Source organism: Homarus americanus, unplaced genomic scaffold (assembly GCF_018991925.1).
Source record: "Homarus americanus isolate GMGI-L3 unplaced genomic scaffold, GMGI_Hamer_2.0 scaffold41643, whole genome shotgun sequence".
Classification (NCBI taxonomy): Eukaryota; Metazoa; Arthropoda; class Malacostraca; order Decapoda; family Nephropidae; genus Homarus; species Homarus americanus.
Genome location: NW_024719383.1, coordinates 375,447 through 388,604, shown reverse-complemented (window position 1 = coordinate 388,604; position 13,158 = coordinate 375,447). Strand labels below are relative to the sequence as shown.

Below are 13,158 nucleotides of genomic sequence, written 5' to 3'. Positions count from 1 at the left end.
CTGGTGCACGACGGGGATACAACATCTGGTGTAAGTACTGCTGTAGTGTTAAACTCTGCTCGGTCTTGTATCGATTTTTGCTTGAAGTTATTTGATTGATTGTGAATACGTAGACCTAATTTAAATATCATTAGTCTTTGAGTATTAACAAACTGTAATCTTTTACTAAGCTCTTTACGTTAAGGCCATTCCTTTTATCTTCGAAATTTCTAGAACACGCTGGTTACGTTAACGTGAGACCCCTTGAGCTGACCAAGCAAGCTGCCGTGTGACCTTTACAACTTAGAGGACAATTGAGATGCTACAAGAGTTGCCTTTCTGAATGAAGCACACCATCGTAAGAATCGCTCTACCGCAGATCGTGACAAGCGGATCTTCTACACAGCTTCAGAATGGGATTGTTTCCTAGTAATCCGGGCCACTACATAGGTGTTTAACTACAAACAATTTTGGCTTCAAAAAGCTGGTTTTCCGTATTCTTCGTTGTGTATATTAATGTAGTCTCACTTTTTTTTCCTCATCCCCGCCCCCAGGTGGACTATTCCCTGTAAAATGGTATGTTCCATTTTATATGAAAGTTAAGTGAATTGTGTTTACGGTTTAAATACATAATGAATATATATATGTAACCAATAAAAAATAAAATTATTTTTATATTATATTCCACTTGTATCGTATGAAATGACAAATCTTAATTTTCTACTTATTATATCAAAACCTTGAGCACAATAAAATCTGGATTACGTCCCGTATTAAACGTTTGCACAAAATATTATAGATATTTAGAGGCATTAAACGCTTCTACATCTATGGAAATACCGGTCTTTTTTTTTTTAAATGATGATGGACATCTTCACAACATGACGCAATGGACAAATAAATACATTAAGTGCGGGTTTTTACTTTTCTAATATTTGAAAGTAAAATACAGTGGATTTTGTCAAAAAAATGAGCGAAAAACGACTAGTGACCTTAACTAGTTTTATCTCGGTAATAACTGAACCTCCCTACCACCAGTAGCGGTATAATACCAGACAAGACCTTGGGAAACCTAACCTATAAATACAAATATGAAATAACCTCTGACCCAAGTGTTAATGGGCTATTACAGAGCTAAATATTGATTGAATCTCAATTTAAAGAGAATCAAAATTGTGGTAAAATTATCGTTCCATTCACGTAGCGAATTTCGGGATTTTAAATTTGGGATTCGGGTATTCCGACAATTCTAAGACCCCTTTTCTATAGCGTTACCATCGGAAATGTTTTTAGAGTATTTGAATAGATAGAATTGCCAAACATTACTAGTCTACAGTGGGCAGGGCTGAAGTTGAGAGAAAATGTGCGATAAAAACAAAACTAACCTCGGGTTCAAGAAGCTGTAAGTTCAAAAACATCAGGGGAGAACTTTTTTGGGAATGAGATTTGTGACCTGGACAACCAGCCGGTGTTAGACAGCACCATGTGTGAATTCATTGAAGACCAGATCTGAACAAAACTTGCAAATTTTCATACATTTTAGAATCGGTATAAGCCTAGTAATTGCCAACGGTGCATAATAAAAGTGACTGACCGCCCAGATGGTAAAACGAATAAAGTAATGCACCTCTGAGTCTTGAGAGATGTAGGCGTGTGTGTTGTGGTTAAAGGTATTGATGGTTCCACTGAGATTTGTGAGTAACAATACATCTCCTGTTCCAACCAGTGGAGGTTTACTTGCTGGTTAAAGGGATTTGGTTTTCTAATGGGTGCTGAGAACCGTAGGTGTGGTACACCTCATCCTATTGTGGTAATTTTACATTTGAACAGTCACCCCACTGAAGATATGAACAAGTCGTGTCTTTGTTACTATGGCAGGGAGTCACTAGCAGTGCTCAGAAGAGTTTCGAGGAATAGACGAGTTGTCGGTCGGAATTTTTTCGTAAGATGGCTGGTCAGTGGGTGAAGAAAATGCTTAAATTCGCTTTGGTAATAATATTCTTCAATAAATTGGGCCAAAAACTAACAAAAAACAAAGGGGGTTAAAGTACCTTAAGTCACGTGACTGCGAGAAGCTGTGACGTCAGACTAGAGGGAGCCTAGAGGCAGCCAGCATTGTTGTTACCAGCAGAAATACATGACTTCTGGTCATATACTACTGTATGTTCAAGGAAAGGACAGAGTCGTTCGTGCTTTGTGCCAGAGTACCGACTAATCTTCACCAGGCAAAATATTCATCACGGTACCAGGAAAGATATGGTGGCTTGCTGCTCGATAACACTTCCCATTTCAGAATCCTGCACCTTTTCAATATTTTATTCCTTGAAGAAGGATCCTAGTGCTGTCACTATAGTACCCCTGTGCACCTGCTCTTGGTCAGTTTCTTTCATCTGCCTTGATGAACCCTAGAAGTAGTTGTCCAATCTTCTCGGCAATGTAAATAAATATTAGATAATTAATTGTGCTTTGTGCAACTAATCACTAACTAATTCAATGGATATTAGCTGCTCATACTACAAATTTCATAGTATAAACATTCGAAACAACATTGGTATTATTGGGGTTTGGGTCATCTGGGGAGCCTTAAGATTCTAACTATGGGATTAAGTACTTTAAACAATAAGACACATTATCTATAAGGAATTTCTGATGCATTTTTTCTCGATCGCATAACAAAATACAAGTCATATTATAGGTTAGGTTACGGTATGATAACTTATAAGATTAGCTTAACATACACCAGTAAGGAGAGGGGGGGGGGGTAGTCACTCAAAACTTGTGATTTCCCATGCAAATGAAGGTCGAATCGTAACGCCTCGCAAACCATCAGAAAAACACTGTACATATTTAAATACAGAGATGACCAAAACTTTAAATTTACCCAAACTGACGATGGTTAAAGTTAAATTTTACCCATTAATGAATATAAATGATATAGCCCAATGTATTCTCAAAGAGAAGTCCAGACACTGTCATTACTTCTAAATTGATTCGTATCTCCATCTAGTACTGATACACTCTGTAAATGCACTGGAAAAAGTATACCAGGTAAGAATACATAACAGCTGAGCTGGTGTCAACATGGGGGTTTTGTTGATGTCCATAAGATGCTCTTCACGGCACATTTCTTCACTTACGAAATTTACATGACAGACCATAAAAAACACCCTTAAAACTTACCTGAACGTGTCATTTGGGGTTTCAAGGGGCCATTGTAGTGGACGTCTCCCCTACAAACTGCGTAGCAGCCACCACCTGCTATCACATTCCAACGTGCCGTTGCCTAGCAACCAAGCGAGAGCTGTCCCCAGATGTTACCGTATCTTAGCAACGAAACTATTCACCGGCGACTTCTCGGGTTTTCCCAACATGACTCATAGCGGCTGCTGGGTATATAAGCTCTGTCTCTCCATTGAGATTCATTCTGCCCATTTTCCTGGACATGCAACACCTCCTCCAGCAAGCTCCTAGCTGTTAACATTTATTCAACCAAGAGGCCAACAACAGGCAACATCTTCTCTAACGAAGCTCCTGCACATCTACCTCCTTCAACACGCTACTCACCGAACGTCTTCTACTGAGCAGCTCCCCACCACACGGCATCTCCAGCACCAGACTGTCTTCATATAACTTATATATTATACAAGAAAACCACATTAGAGTTTCCTTCCATCCTGAGTGCTAGACAACATTAATATCTCGATACCCCTACACCATCCTTTGTACTACCTCCGGCTGCAGCGGCGAGTTTGTTGGAAAACGTCGTCTGCCGGGAAGGTGGTGCGGCCCCGTTTCCCGCGAAATAAACTTAGCTCGACTACTGTAAGCACGACTTTAAACTTTAATTACACATTATGTATACCGTATCACACTACGAACGTGACAGAGTATTTCTTGTCCATTACACATTCAATACTTTTTTTTCCATTAAAGCAGAGTCAAGTTTAAACGTGAAGTAGAAAAGTCTGAAAAACATCTTATTCAATGATACAGGTTAAGAAAGAAACAGAATTTATTCAAACGGCCTTTATTTTCAGACGGAGGAATAATATTAACAAAACCAATTACACAAACTACGATTCACTTAGGAATTAATATATAATAATATGAATGCCAATAACCATTCACCACTGGGATAAAAGACTAATCTGAGCTGTACCAAAAAAGGAAAAACAAAACAACGATGTTTCATTCACATCTACCAACAAAAACCAAAACAATTTCGTCTTTGACCCCACTCACATTAACAAGAGAATCGTCAGAGGACAGTATCTATATTGTGATACTAAGTGAAAAATAAAACATCTGATTTGGCAGTGCAGTGGTACGACGCTCGGAGAGATGGTACTGTATACCCAGTTATATATGACGATTCGAGAGGGTAAGAGAAAACGTGACTATATTCACATTAAAGTCTGCACACCACCGTCCGGCCCGGGTCTGTGGTGATTCAACTAAAGCATCGTGGACCCCGCAGGACCTGTTATGGGCACGGGAAGTTGTCAAAAATGGGATCGTGGTTCTCCCATAGTTAATTCAACAAATTAGCAAGGGACCACCATGGAAATAAACTAAAGACCTTAACAAATTCCTATGTTTAAGTAGTCCCCCTTCCTTCAAATATCCCTGACATATCTTTCCTCTATCATGTCTATATACTCTCACAAACAGGACTTTCTCCTTCAGTGGCCTATAAGGGCACATCTCGTCCCCCGCTCAAGTCCCTCGCCTTTGCCGGTTCTCTATCGTCACTTCTAGATTGCCTCACCTTACCGTTGGCCTCCCCAGTGCTTCCATCTCATTAACACCCCCATTAGTTTCTCAACGCCTAGGAGCAGCGGACAACATCGTTACTGAGGATTATTGACTAATTGTAAAATCCCACTGGCTTCAATTTCTAAATCTATTTTTTTTATGAAATATTTGCAAACAATGAATATATTTCATATGATTTCTATTTCATTTTTACCTTGTTATATTACCTGTTTACCAACAACCAAATATGTCATCCCCTAAATTTAAGCTACTGTTTCACATTAATATATTTTCTTCCCTTTATAAAGTTCTCATTACAGTTTTGTGAATAAATGATTGTTTTCTTATACAGTAATTATGAACAAACAAGTGACCAATTCCTATTGTAACAATTTAACTAATAATGCTTACAATTATCATTTTACAAAACATCTGGACATCATTTTGACCTGCGCTCAGTAACCTCTGTTGCTCTGCTATGCTCCACACCTTGTATAAAATATCCATGGATACCTACAGCTACCCAGTCATCATTATACTGGTTACCTATCACTGCAAAAGTTCAAACATTCCAATGTGGGCCCGTTTGTTAAGAAAACATACTGATAGTACAGACGAAATGCGCGCGCACGCACACACACACACCTGCAACAAATGCCACAGCCTAAGAAAGCCCGCAACTAAAAGACATTTTCTCTTCGCTGAGAGTAGGAAAATGGGCTTTAATTACGAACCAATTTAGGCTTACTCTTGCCAATTTCGAGACAAATAAATGCACCGTATCCTCAGGATTCCCTCTCCAGCGTAGTGGACCTGACCCAGTTAAACTAAAACGAAAAACATAACAATCACCCAATTATTCATTATTACAGACGAGGACTAACCTAATGGTAAAATGATATGTACAATGGATTGCTTATTCAATCTGAATCTGAGGTCAAAGGCGAAATATGAATATGCACCTTTTGATAATATGTGCCAATATCACATACAAAAATAAGAGTTAGTGCTCACAACTTAAATCATGTGATTAATTCAAATATCCATTACTTTCTCGCTTAAAGAGCACAAAACACTAGACTTATCCTATGACCATTTAACAGAAAATGGGAAAATATCCCTTACGGTTCAGTTGTTTTCTTTCACACCACCACAGAAAATGGGACAGTAACGTGACATTAAACCATGTTGAGAATCGAAGCTACTGGGACACTTCCTTCTTAATAATATATTACTGCAACTGGTGTACATCTTACCAATAGTTTATTATACAGAATGAACACCATCATCTTTAAATGACCCAAAATACTGTTTTACAAACTTTTAAATAAGGTTTTGGAAGAGCAGAGAACTTGTAGTCCACTGAAATGAGAACACACATGTAGACCAGGGTAATCATTCACAATACTGTATCACACATTCCCTCCCGTTGTCGTTCGTGGCCGCGTCATACCGGGGTCATTCTGCGTGTCTTTCTTTTGGATAACTTTTACTTTCAAGGCGACGTTCTGACGTCATCGACAGGCGCCGATGAATCCACCTTTTGGTCTAAAGTTGGATTAAATTCCTACATTAAACTTCACACGGAATGAGTCTCCTTGGACGTTAGTGGTCACCTCTGCAATTGGCCACATGGGGACGAAGGGCCCTCCAATGATCCTGTGATGGCTATTCCAGTGTTCGTGTGTCCTTTAACGGGAGCCCCTCACTAGAACAACCAGAGTTACCTCCCCTTTTACTGATAGCTTACACAACCTGACTATTGTCATCCATCACTGGATAATGGAGTCAAACTTTGCACTAGAGCATAAAGCTTCCTCTTCAATCTGTCTACTGGGTCATGGGTGGTTGAGCTTGATAAATTTCTTTGCTACCTCGCCGTTGGTGCGTCGACTCGGAATTCTCACCACTGTCCATCCATGTGTCATCGCTTATCCAGGGAAAGCCATGTCGCGCAGGAGCCCTGAAGAAACGCCAAACACCTCTCAGAAAATGACAAATCACATCGCACATAAGAGTATCTGCCACTGGCAGACTAAGACAATAATTTAAATATTATGTTATATATAACAAAATGCTTATTACATGACTATCCAACAAATAATTTTTTCATTAGTATTTTGAAAATTCAACAGTGTCCCTAAGTTTGTCACATACTGTACTAACACAGATATAAATGACTTATTTATGTAATATTCAAGTGTTCAAATAAAACAAAGTGAGAAATAATGATACCTGGTCAACAATATATCTAAGCTGAAGCACAGCCACACCAATGTGCTGGTCATCACTGGCAAAGCAGTAGTCCTTCGCACAGATGTGAAACTCAAAGCTCTTTGGACTTTCCTCACTCCCCATCAGGCTGAAATCAGGATGATAATTGTGAATTATTATGCATAATTACTACTTTAATTAAAATACTGTACCTTACTATATAAAACACGCGTATTAACTGACTTGACACAATGATTTTCAAATACAAGTAACTAAGGTAAACATCTTTTCAAATTGCATCCAAATATTTGTGGAGTGGCAGCCCCCTGATGGGAAGGGTTACCAGAGCCTGCAGCTCTGTCATAGAAAGCATAAGGTTCAATTCAGTGCACAGCACGTACACCTTATCAACACTGTCTGGCAGTAGAATTAATCCTGTGTACATTACTTACAAATTTTGTAGGCACCACGTGGTGAATGTGACGCAACCCCAGACGCGTATCCACATTAAAAAACAGGGTAGGGATGTTAAAGAGTGGACGCACAATGTGGCCAAGAGGAAGCGAAACCTCGGCCAAGAGTACATCAGTTACTGGACCAAGAAGGTGGTGACGGCCAGGCAGGTAGGCCCCGAGTGCAAAGATGGATGCTTCCACAAGCTCGGCAGAGACAACGTAAACGTCATCTTCAACAATTTCTCGGCTATTGGTGACTACAATAACCAGAATGCTTACCTGCAGTCACTTATCAGGGAAGAGCCCGTTAATAGGAATATGACTGCTGCTGTGAGCAAAAGACCTGTGCTGTACAAATTCTATGTCCGCACCAACCAGCACGAGTTGAAAGTCTGCCGGCAAGCATTTGCATCCAATCATGGCCTCGAGAGGAAGATGATCGTACTACTTCGGAAGAGGAAGGAATCCCTGCGTGGCACTCCTGTCCTCGACAAGAGAGAACACCAACCCTCCAGTAAGGCCATCACTGGTACCCGCTTGCAGCGTGTGCACGAGCACATACGGTCTCTGCCGGTGACAGCCAGTCATTATAGCCGTGCACACAGTCCCCACAGGCGATACATGAGAGCGGGGTTCCATCTCAGAGCTCCAAGGCAGCTACAGTCTATGGATGAATGAACAGTACCCTGAAGAGGAACACCGGGGACTTCAACATCGTTTTTGATGCACCAAAGATCGACGTGTACAGAGCGCCCCCAGAGGCGGATAAAAAACCTGCAGGAAGACGGCCATGACACAACACTCCTGCAAGACGCCAGGAGGGAGCATAAGGTTGTCGCACAGGTGCTTCGAGACTTTCTCCGCCAGACTGAGGTGACTGCCCCGACAAATCGCGACAAAAAGAATGTTCCAATTGATTTGCAACAGACCCTCCCCTGCCCACTTCTACGTGCAAGCAAGGCATAATTACAAGAGGAAGCTGTGGGTCTACAACTACTGCATTTTACGACATGAACCGGCATGATTTTAACATGTTTGTGTCGGACGAGGGGCTGACGAAGTGGCCAGCTGTATCCTGAAGTGGCTGCAAGTCTGTGCAGACCGTGCGGCAAGGCCTTTACCAAGCTCAGGGTCTTTTGCGACAACTGTGGCGGCCAGAACAAGAACATCATCATCGTCCCAATTGGCCCTGCAGCTGGTTCACGCCAAACGCCTCGCCCGGGTCGAGTTTATTTTTTTGAAGAGGGGCCACTCCTACCTTCCCTGGGAACGGCCCTTCGGCAACATCGAAAAGAAGATCCGGAATTGCCCTTTCGTCAATACTACCAAGCACTACGCGGCCTTGATTGCTTATGCCGTCAATAAAGGTTTCCCGACGATCAGTGTGGTGCGTCAGGAATTTTTGAACGTGCGCGACCGCCTAGGGCACGTCAACGAGCATGCTACACGGTGATTCGCCCGGGCCACCCAGCTTGTCATAGACGTCAGCTACCACGAGGGGTTCGTCGTCAAGAACGACTACTCCCCTCACGACGTGGCCGCGAGCATCACCGAGGTCCTGTAGTGGACGTCTCCCCTACAAACTGCGTAGCTGCATCCCACCTGCGACGCTTTCCTTAGCAACCAAGCGAGCGGCGACACCAGATGGTACGGTAACCTAGCAACGAAACTAGAGACCGGCGACTTTCTCGGGTTTTCCCAACATGACTCATAGAGGACTCGCGGCTGCTGGGTATATAAGCTCTGTCTCTCCATTGAGATTCATTCTGGTCTCTCTTCTTGAACAAGCAACACCTCCTCCAGCAAGCTCCACGCTGTCAGCATTCATTCAACCAGGAGGCCAGCAACAGGCAACATCTTCTCTAACGAAGCTCCTGCACATCTACCTCCTTCGACACGCTACTCACCGAACGTCTCTACTGAGCAGCTCCTCACCACACGGCACCTCCAGCACCAGACTGTCTATCATATAACTTATATTATACAAGAAAACCACCTTAGAGTTTCCATCCATCCTGAGTGCTAGACAACATTATACCACGAATTCCTACAGTCCGCTTGATGAAGGGGAGAGGGACGCTGGACCAAGGATAAGTTTGAATTCTCCAAGGTGGTGCTCTCCCAAAAGTACCCCCCACGAGAGGCTTCTTGCCCACGATAAGGTGAATGACCTTCGAAGCCTCCTTGATAACGTCTCAAAAAGGTGGCCTGAGGGGGTATGCAGCAAGCAAGACGAGCTGAGAGGGTCACTTCCAAGGTAGGTAGATAAAAGGTAGCCTCACTCCCATAGGATCTACGCTAATGAAAATAAAAATGACAATTTTATTTACGTATTTTTGAAGCCTTATGATGGTATTAAAACTTGTACAATAAATGTATGGAATGGAGATTTTTTGTTTTCATTTAATTGGAGCCACTGATTAAATATATAAAATAAATGTAAATATCTTACTTGCGACCGCTGAATTCCATCCAACGTCGCTGATTGGCTAGCGATGACATCACTTATTAAGCTCCGCCCACTCAGTTATATCAAACAGTAGAAGCGGGATATTTAAAATGGGAAGAAATGTATTGAATATTTTACAATTCAACCAGAGTTCCCGTTTTATTGTAAATTTCGTCAAACATTTTCTTATTGTATAATTTACATGGCAATATACACTATATTACATATTATTAAATATATATCTGATTAATACCATTTTATGAGGGTATATTTTGATTAGAGAAAGGATCTATACAGATAATAATACCACGCTATTAAAAACGCATGAATTGGCAAAAGGGGCGTGGCTTAGCGATCTCCAGAGTAGAGCTGCCAATTAGCGAATTCCTATGGGCCTGCGTGAGGCTGGCTACCTGTTATCTACCTACCTTGGTCGCTTCACCTGGTGCCTCAGGAGGAACTGGTGGACGATCCAAAGGACACAACCCTGGACTACGGCTACAGGATTACTCTTCAATCATCATCATTAGTTTGGTGAGTGTTAAAAATAATTTTGTTATAACAGTATCCCCCCCCCCCCACACAAAAAGAAACATTCCCTTTCTGTTGCCTTATTGGTATAATACTGACTTGGTATTGTCGAGAACCATGTATGACTAATGTTTTGCAAACAAATTGTTATTATAGTATTGTGTGATCAACATTCTCACCTGTATACGTCGAGTTTATAATCTTGCTTTTATGATTCCTGCCATGGTCAAGAAATAAAAGTTGCGTTTATCCTGCACGCTGTCTAATACCTATACAGCGTCGTCCAAATCGATCATGTACGGAACAATCTTGTTTTCAATCTTATCTATAAAGTCATTTACTTCGACATCACTCTTAAAAGCATTAATGATTGAACCAGGCAATACTTCTCCTTCATAACGACAATGCGTGTTAATCATGGTCTCACTTTCATCACTGTCATTTTCTGGCTCATTATCATCATAGTCTGTCTCACTTTTACTGTTCTGCTGTGCCTCATTACAGCCTGCTTCTTCATCATAATCAGCAAATAAATCCTCGGATTCTTGGCCATTGACAACACTGAAATGGTCGCTCGCCCTTGACATTGAGCCTTTGTTCCCCAGGTCCACTTGAATGTTTATTTCTCCAACAGTGCCTTCTTCAGTAGAACCTGCGGATGACAGTACTGTGAGAATTTACACGGGATCCTGGTGACAACAACAGACTCGGTGGGAGTCACTACAGAGTGAGGAGTAAGTTTGGCCTAGGTGCAAATAATCTCTCAATATGTCTTATGTATTGACCAGACTCTTACTACAACTTGAAGGAAAGTGTGGCACAAGCTGAATAATATATGTGTGTTGGACAAGAGATTGACCCACTGCACTATTAAAACTATACAAAATATATAACTTTTTCTATCAATGTTAATGTTTAAAAATAATTTATATGTAAAAATAATAATACTGCTAAAGCATGCATATTATATATAAAATTAATTCTAATTAGTAATATGTATTATTATATTTTAGTATTCAATAAAGTAACAAACACCAAAGTACTGTGCTGCAGACTATGATGCTACCATGACAGACGACACATTTCCACAACCTCAATAAGATAATGTATGGAAGATGAAAGTCCTAAAACAGAAAAATGCATTCCACAATAATAGCCATAGCCCAACATTCAAGACAATGCCTCTGTGTGTCACGACAAGGTTAAAAACATCTGCTACAATATTCTCTGGGGAAACTGAAGACTAATAGATGTCAAAGACAAGCCCAAGCAAAACCAGCGTTAAATGTTTTCTTTGTCGTCACGCTGAGAGACCACGTGACAGTACTGTACACCCTCACACTGGACAATCAAAAATGCAGTTGGGGTAAAAAAAAAATGGAAAACGAGTAAATGTTCTTGGATAGTTGAAGCACTTGACACTGAACAATAATTATAAATGTCAAATAGGATAACGGTTGTACACGTATGAAATTGGTTAAATATGCATTTTTTTTCCTCGAGTAAATTATTGAGGAACCATTCGTAATTATATATTTCATACAGTGAATTTGTCTGGGAATAATTATATATAAGTGTAATATCTCAGTTGCTTTATGTTACTTCATCTCGCGTGAAACGTTTAGAGCTTCCGTTATCTGGCAGGCGCAGAGTGCATCCGACGACGGGTGTTCCTTAGTTGTTCTCTCTCTAGAAAAAATCTATAACACATCAAGTTGTTGTTGTTGTTGTTGCTAGAAATTGGTATGAACACTCGTCTATGTAAAACCACGAATGTAATTATATTTAAACGACTTATGAATGAGCCTGTGATAAAAACATTAAAAAAACCACGTTTTGCAACTAGTACATTCAAGATACGCGGGTTTAAATGCCAAGGTCGTGGCTAACAGTGTAAAGTGTGCAGTAACTGTTTGGAATGTCAGAACGCTGAATAAAGACGCTAATCTAATCCGATTAAGACTTAAAACAGAATGACGTTTCTAGATGAAATTAGCCCAAAATATAAAGAAATATCCCCTGTCCTTTTATGCATATACCAGAAGCAAAACGAAACAGAAGAAACTGTTGGCCCTCTAAAGGACAGCAGATGCCCTAAACGATTATTTGGCATCAGGATTCAAACAAGATACGATGGATACCATCCCAATACCCAGGGCAATGTCTATACTTCGAAGGTGGAAAATGAACCAAGAAATATAGTAGCATCACAGACATCATCAAAAAGAAAATAGCTTGCCTGAACAAAAAAAATAAATAAAAATCAAAGCTCCCGGAGCAGACGGAGCACAGACCAAGGGTCTGGAAATACAGTAGTTAACGTCATCCCAGAATTCAAGAACCGTAGAAAAAGTGCAACAAAAAACTAAAGAAGTTTATAACTGATGACACTTGCTAATGATAGTGTATATGTACTGAAGGGATTGTAATAGATATGTAAACTAAAAATCAATTACTGCCATAATTATATACAGTACATGTAAATAAGCTAGTGTTATAATCGGTGATAATATTGACACTACTTTATTTCGTAGCCTAATAAACAAGCTATAAAACATACATACAAGCATATATTCATACACATATATAATATACAATCATGCATACATACATACATAACATATTAGCCTATATACTTCAGCTTATACTAATAGCCTGAGATAGGCCCTCTTGACTTAATTATCCCTAGGCCCACGAGACCCTTATTAATCCGACCCTGTTACTTCTATTAACTCGCATCTTTTGCCGAGTAGTCTTTGGTGAGGCGAGGTGAAG

General features: G+C 40.5%; 2 long non-coding RNA genes across 2 annotated transcripts in view; one reads left to right on the top strand and one right to left on the bottom strand.

The window, feature by feature from the left end:
- LOC121860058 lies at positions 1-648 on the top strand. Its single transcript, XR_006087805.1, has 2 exons — positions 1-30; positions 214-648. It is a non-coding gene; the product is annotated as an uncharacterized LOC121860058 (long non-coding RNA).
- Positions 649-5,313: 4,665 nt separating this feature from the next.
- The window catches only part of LOC121860055, a 44,281-nt gene continuing 36,436 nt past the window's right edge, over positions 5,314-13,158 (bottom strand). The window contains exons 2-3 of the long non-coding RNA XR_006087804.1: positions 6,970-7,096; positions 5,314-6,697 (exon numbers count right to left, since the gene is read on the bottom strand). This is a non-coding gene — a long non-coding RNA (uncharacterized LOC121860055). The remainder of the gene's footprint in view (positions 6,698-6,969; positions 7,097-13,158) is intronic.